This window comes from Empidonax traillii, unplaced genomic scaffold (genome assembly GCF_003031625.1).
Source record: "Empidonax traillii isolate 1590-97213 ecotype Southwest subspecies unplaced genomic scaffold, ASM303162v1 scaffold474:size1423191, whole genome shotgun sequence".
NCBI lineage: Eukaryota > Metazoa > Chordata > Aves > Passeriformes > Tyrannidae > Empidonax > Empidonax traillii.
In genome coordinates this window covers 338,300-345,330 of record NW_020955667.1, presented here as the reverse complement: position 1 = coordinate 345,330, position 7,031 = coordinate 338,300, and positions in this window count along the sequence as shown.

The window sequence follows — 7,031 nt, the reverse complement described above, 5'->3', positions numbered from 1 at the left end:
AACCAAAAACAAAAAAAGACACACAGCTCAAACCTTGAAATCCCAGTCTGGGACCTCACCACGAGACTTGGGGCTCCAAGGAAGACTTGCATGTTGGTGACAGAGGACAGCTCTTTCCTTAGGGAGGTCCTTGGCAAAATACTGGCAAGGCATGGGTAGCAGAAGCGAGACAGGGGTTTTTGGTGAGGGAAAAGTAACCCTTGGGACAGTTTCCTGCCTTTGTGAGCAAATCCCATGGGTTCTTCGTGTCTGTAACCCCTCCGGGCCCAGGAGAGCTGCAGCATTTGCTGCAATCACAGCAGCAGCCCTGGGCATGGCCTGTGCATTGCTGGCCAGGGCTGTGCTTCTCCAGGGGTGAAATGCGGTGAAGGCATTTCAGCCACGTGTCCCTGTGGCCTCTGCTTCTCCCTGCTTGTGTCCTGACAGCCACAGCAGCTGCCTGGAGCAGCTTGCACCGCAACGGGGTGGCTGTGGCTTCCCGTGAGGCTCCATCTGGTGCTCTCAGCAGTTTCTGGGGCTTTAAGGAGGGTCTTGCCTGCATCCAGGCAGCACCTCTAGGAAACAACACGTGGAGGAAAAAAGAGGGAGGACAGACAGAGGCTCTGCCTGAAGGAGGAAACCCAGAGAGCTCATGGAGATGGGCTGAGGACACCAAGCTCCAAGACTGGGTGGCAGTGTAGGGGGAGAGGGTGAAGAGATGTCTTTGAGATTGGTGCAGTGAGATGTTATCCTGTTGCAAATGCTGTGCCTAAAAAACATTCATGGCAAGTATGGTTGATCTGTCCTTGCCTGGGAAGATGACTTGAGGGCTGTGAAGCTGAGGGTGAGTGATGCCCTTGGAGCTCCCACCTCCACTCAAAGGCTGCGAATTAGAACAGATCTCTAGGGAGAAACCAATTTTCAGGTCTGATGGAGGGTTAAGGAGAATTAAGAGATGTTGTTACATTTGCTCCTCGTCAAAAGGCATTAACTTCCCCTCGGGATGCTCCATTCATCAGCCCCAAACCTAACGGGGAATGGTCCTGCAGCCCTTTTCTGGAAGGATTTTGCTCACAAACAGAAATGGGGGAGAAGGGTGTGGAAAAGCAAATGAAAAATGGACCTTCAGCTGCTCCAAGAAAAACAAGGGCCGGGACAGAGCTTCAATGTAACAAGTGCCGAGCCAATGCGAGGTGACGGTCCTTGTGCTCGGCCCCGCTTTGTGCCGCTCCAGCTGCGGATTTATTGTCCCCCCGATCAGCCGAGGCTGCTGCGGCGCTGCCGGCAGCTCCGGAGGGCTCTGCCCAGCCTCGGCGCAGGGTGTTTCTCATTTCAGACTTCAAAGATGGTGGAACAATGTAGCTGCACATCAAAGGGCTGAGCGGAGCCCGGGGGATGCGGGAGGACAGGGTGATCGCTGGCCCCATGGGAGTCGTGGGCGTCTGTGGGGCGCGGGGGCCCCGCTGCTCCCCGGCTGGGCCAGCGGCGCCTCCGGCAAGTTCGGTTCATCCCCGGCTGCCAACGGAGTGGCGAGCCCAGCTGCAGCTCCATGGCCAAGGCTCTGTGCTGAGGTTTCTTCCTTTCTGGGACAGTGAGGAATCCATCTGTTTCCAGCTGTTTCAGCAGGAACGCTTCCCTGGGGAAGCATCTGGCTCCTGCTGAGGGTGTTGTGCCGCAGCCGCGGTCTGGCAGAGCCTGGCCCAGCCGAAGCATGAGCAGCCTGGCACTTGGGCAAGCCCCTGCCCAGCCTTGCAGACGGGCTATGTGCCGAGCATCCCTCTGGCTCCTGCCTCGGGGAGCCTGAGCAGGCAGCAAAAGGATCAAAACCGGATTATTCCCTCTCTGGCTTTGCTGCTGCAGCCGGCAGGAGCTTTGACGTGGCTGCACAGGGGACAGGCTGTGGTGGCCAATGGCCACTACCCACCAGCTGCCCTCCGCTAAGGAATGCACATGTCCCGGTGCAGCAGCCCCGACGGCAGCCAGGACACACAGAGCTGCCAGAGAGCTGGGCACGGGCCTGGGGGCACGGCACACACCGAGGCAAACTGTGCCATCGACCTATTGTGACTCCTGTCGTTGCAGGTGGTCCCCGGCAGGATTCCTGTTGTCGTGCTGTGACCCCCTCTGAGCATCGCAGGGAAGCAGCCTCAGCCGTGCCACTGCCGAGAGGCAGCTTCGGGTTCGAACAAGGCAGGATTTTGTAGGTGAGACTGCTCTTTCCCAACTGTTCGTGCTCTTTTGGATGTTGTGCACACTCTTTTTTTGCTTTCCTGTAACATATGATAAAAAGTCCCTCAAGAGGTTGTAGATGTTGAGCACTAAAAGTGTTGAAGCTTTTGATTTTTTTTTTTTCTTACAGGGATTTTTTTACCATCTTTTCTCCTTTTTGCTGCCTTCCTGCAGCAAACCTGTGGTTCTTTTCCTTTGTTTTCCATTTTCAGAGAGGAGAGAGAAATGCCAAAAGATATGGGTTTTTTTTCTCTTTTGAGGAAAATGGCATGTGGGAAATGATGAGTCGAGAAGTCCATGGCATTTTCCTCTTTTAGTTGCTCGGTATCTGTGTCAGTCCAGGTAAATTATTAACTCTTCCTCCACCTTTATTCCCCTTCTTCTGCCCTGGATTGACCTTTCCTATCCCCATGCCAGGGCATGCTGGTGTGCTCTCATGCTTTGCATCACTCCTGGTGTTGTTTTTGGACAAATGTTTGAATTAATAGAAGTCCTCCTCCAGGCTATAAATAGGAAATATCAGCCAGAGGGGCTAATCTTCAGTGGTGCTGACACCCCCAACAACCCAGGATCACCTATGAGTGCTCAGCAGCTTCTCAGAGCAATTAGCAAGCCAAGGGATGAGCCAGTTAGAGCTCCTCTGTCACATCAATCAGTTCCAGTTTAAACTAATGGAGAGGTGGTGCTGCAAAGCCTTTTAATTATCCCCAAATGTCAGCTAACAGCCTGTGTGTGGTGTGGGGAGAAAAGAAAACTTGGTGGCCCCATCGAAAGCAAGTGGGAGGTGCTGGAGTCTCCATAACCAGAGGTTTTTAAAAGAGGAAGGAAACAGGGTGGTACCGGTCAGTTAGAGCTGCTTTTGGAGGAGAAGATGGGTCAGATGTTCCTGAAGTTCCTTCCCATCCTGCTTCCTAGGGACCGGTAAAGCCACTGGAGGTGAAAGAAGGTCTGTCAGCTGATGTGATCCAACAGACTCAGACATGACCTGTACTGCAAATTTGGAACCTCTGAGGGTCTGATTGTAGAGCCTTGCTTAGTGTTGGGGGTTTTGTCATCTTAAAAACCCTGATTTCTGGGAATAAATGCACAAAAGTGCTCATAGGTAGGAGGCTGAGGTGGTGCAGGGGCACATCTCTGCCTGGATTAGGTGTGCTACCGTGTCCCCATGCTGAGGGATGGGAATGCCAGCCACAGGCACACATCAGCTGGAGATACTCTTGGAGAGGTGGCAGGCATTGGAAGCATTCGAAGTGCCTGGACTGGGAGCTTGGTCAATATTTACAGACAGGGGTCACCTGCACTGAGAGAATTTTTGAAAGCTTGAGGGCTGATGGATGACTTCACGTGGTGGTGGTAGGAAGGCGCCTTCTGGTCGGGCTGTGTGTGACTTAATCATGTGCTCTCCAGACAGCTCCTCCTTAGGATTGTTTTACTCACAAGTTACCTTATCCATAAGCCCTGTTTGCTCTGGCAGTCTCTGCAGCAGTTATGTTTTATTACCCCTGAAATGACAGACACAGATCTCCTAACAGTGAGGTTTGGTGCAGAAGAGCTGAGGAGGGTCTGAAGTCCTTCCTAGTGCTGCGTGGTATTTGGGTGCATCTCCCATGGCACTTGGGGACCAGATGTTTTTATCCACTTTGAGTCCTGGCACAAGGATGTGGTGACCAGTGGAGGGTGCCAGTGTCCATCAGGGTTGTTCTTGTGAAGGTTTTGAGCAGCTGTCTGGGGAAGCTCTTAAATGTGGGTTTTGAAACCTCCAAACCTAAGAAGTTGAAAACTGCAGCTCTCTAGGCTTTATTAACTCAATAGATTAAAAAAGGGCAGCAGTCTTCTCTTGACAAATTCCAAGGTTACGTGCCTAGGGGATGTGGTGACTTATTAAATCAGGTTAAACTTTGCCAAGTGTGTTGGAGCAAAACACTTGCACCCTCCATGCAGAGCCCTCCTTGCTTAGCAAGCAAATCCCTCTCCCACAGTCACTGCCACAGCCCATGTGTGCTCCAACACATCCTGGGGTCTCCTTAACAGTGGTGTTTCTTTTTTGAGGCCAGAATCCAGGCTCTAAGAAGTGGGGGTCACATTTTTTTCACCAGCTTGCAGCCCCCACTCACCTTGTGGATGGCTGTATCCCACAGCCTCGCAGGGAGCAGTGGGAGGCAGCAGCTGCCTTTGGGGCAGCCTCACCTCCATGTGCAGTGAAGAAAAGTCAATTAAAGCCTCTGCTCAGTAAGGGGAGGCAGTGATAATATCTGAGAGGGGAAGATTAGGTGTTTCACTGGCGAGCCCAGATGCCACATTCCATCTGTTCTGAGTGTGTATGGCAGCAGCAGCTCTCAGTGGAGAGCACCCCACTTTGCTTGGAGACTGGCTTAACAAGAAACTCCACTGGTTTTCCCTTGTTCTTTCCCTCCTTCACTATGACACATGCCAAAAGCAGCTGACACGAGCCTAGAAAACAGCAAAGCAGGCCATGCTAAGACTTGTTTCTACATAGGTTTGCCCTTCCTTGGCTTACAGTGTTATTTTAAACAGAGATTGTAATACTGGTGCCAGAGTTTTTCAGAGAAGGTGAGTTTTCCCGTCTGATTAAGAATTAATGGATCTATTTATTTTTTCCACAGGGCTGGGCACTTTTGCTCCTCAAGGGGAGAAGGGGCTTCTCTGTGGACAGGTATGAATATCCCATTCCCAACTTTCATCCTGAGCCACCACTGGATAGTTACTGCTCCCAGCATTCCCTGTGATCCCCCATGATGGATACTCCCCTGGCAGCTAATGGGGCTTGTGCCCCCAGCATGTGAGGACGTGGACAAACCCAACTGTTTGGTGTCCCAGGCTGGGTAGAGGGAAGGTGGCAAAACAGCTCCTTGAATTTTGTGCCTTCACTCGCCCTCACTCCAACCCTTGGAGAAAGCCCATTTTCCCCTGCAGTTCCTCTGGGCAATGGTACTGGCAGGGTCCCTCTTCTGCCCCCAGTGGGGTGGCAGCAGATCTTCTTCTCCCCACAGGGACAGGGATCTCTATGGCTCTGTCTGGGTATCCCAGAATACTATTCTCTGCCATGCCAGCAGCAGAGGTGAGTAAAGCAACAAGAATTTTCCTACATTTCCCTGCCAAAGGTTTCTCAGGGCCCCGGACAAGCCTGTGCATAATTACTGTAATTGCCTCCCTGCTATCAGTGTCCATCTGCACTAATGCTTTGTTCTGCACACCTGGGCCAGACCATTGCCAGGGGGATTTATGGAGGGAAACATCATAGTCCTGAAGTAGATCACTGAGGCCTTGGAGGTATTTCTACCCTTGACCCATGTGGTGTCGCTCACTGCATCTCATCTGCATCTCATCTGTATCTCTGAACTGGATTCCTCATCAGAGCCACCCCTGCTGTAAGAGCTGCAGCAAAGGCACCTGGCCCCATTTCTGTGGCAGTAGCCTATCTTCTGCAAAATACAACTTATTCTTTTACCAAGCTTCCTAAAAGCCTTCCTAAGCTTCCAAGGCTTCCTAAAAGCAGTAACAGCACTTCTGGGATGCTGCCACAGTGTCCTTCTAACGCCGAGTCACCTGAATGCCTCGTGGGAAACTCAGAAAAGCAGGAGCATATAAAGAACAAAATATCTGCCTTTGTGGATTCCCTACTCTCTTTTGCTGACTGCTGGCAAGCATCTTTGCAGGTGCAAGGTTTTGTGCAGCTGGAGAAGGGCCCAGTGTGAGGGAAAGCTGGGAGATGGAACCTGTGCAAAGCACTTGTTGCCCATTTGCCTCGGTAACCATGTCACATTAGCCTGGGAGAGCAAATCTGGATGTTTCTTCATGCTGATAAGAAGAGTCTGAGAACTGAACTCAAAGGAATGAGTTTGATTTCACAGGCTCCAGCCTCTCCAAGTGCTCTCAGATACCACTTACTGAGCTGTGCCAGAGTGTGGGTGGCACAGCCATCCCAGAATGGGCACATGCTCTGAACCTGATGTGCTCCTGGGGGCAAACCCTGGAGCCAGGCACTGTGTGGAAACAGAGATCCCGGGGCGCAGGGAAGTCCAACAAGGCTGATGTGTCTCCGTGGGTGCTGCAGATGGATGGCAGCACAGGCAGCTGCACTCCTGACAGTGCCCTGGCACAGGAGCAGGAAATCCTATTCCTCCACAAACCAAACACGTTTTCTTCGAGTGCCTGGGACTGCCACAGAGCTCAGCAGACTTTTCCTATGGCTAATTACCTTCCTTCTTACCAATGTGCATCTTATTTCCACTTACCATTTCAGCTCCCGGCTGTGAGCCCATCTCGCATCTCTGCAGATGAAAACGCCGGGTCAGAGCAGACATCTATGTTGGATACTTTACTTACCACCCTCTGTTCTGCAGTCCTGGGATGGGATTTCCTCCCTCCCCCCTTGCAGAATCCTTGGTTATTCAAACTGCTTAAAGAGCTGATATCAAATCTGGGACCATAGCTCTGGGAGTGCCTTTCTCAGTGATGAGGGGACGCCTTGATGGGGCCAGCAGCTCTCCCTGTCCCCTGTGCTCACCCGGTGAGCTGCCTGCTGTCATCCCCATCCTTTTATAATCATTGGTTTTCCTAAAGACCCAGTCCTCTCTCAGCTGTCTCTCCATGGCCTCTGTGCCTAGCTGTATTCACTTGCAGGGATTTCATACTTTCTCACCAGTCACCCCTAAATGTGTTGAGTAGCTGGGGGCACAGCCCTATCCAAGGCCATCCTTATCCCTCTCATCTCCACGATCATTTACCCCTGGGAGATACCTAGCTGGGCACTATGTCCTGCACTGATATTTAAGCCAACATTTTCCCTTTTTTTGTGCTTA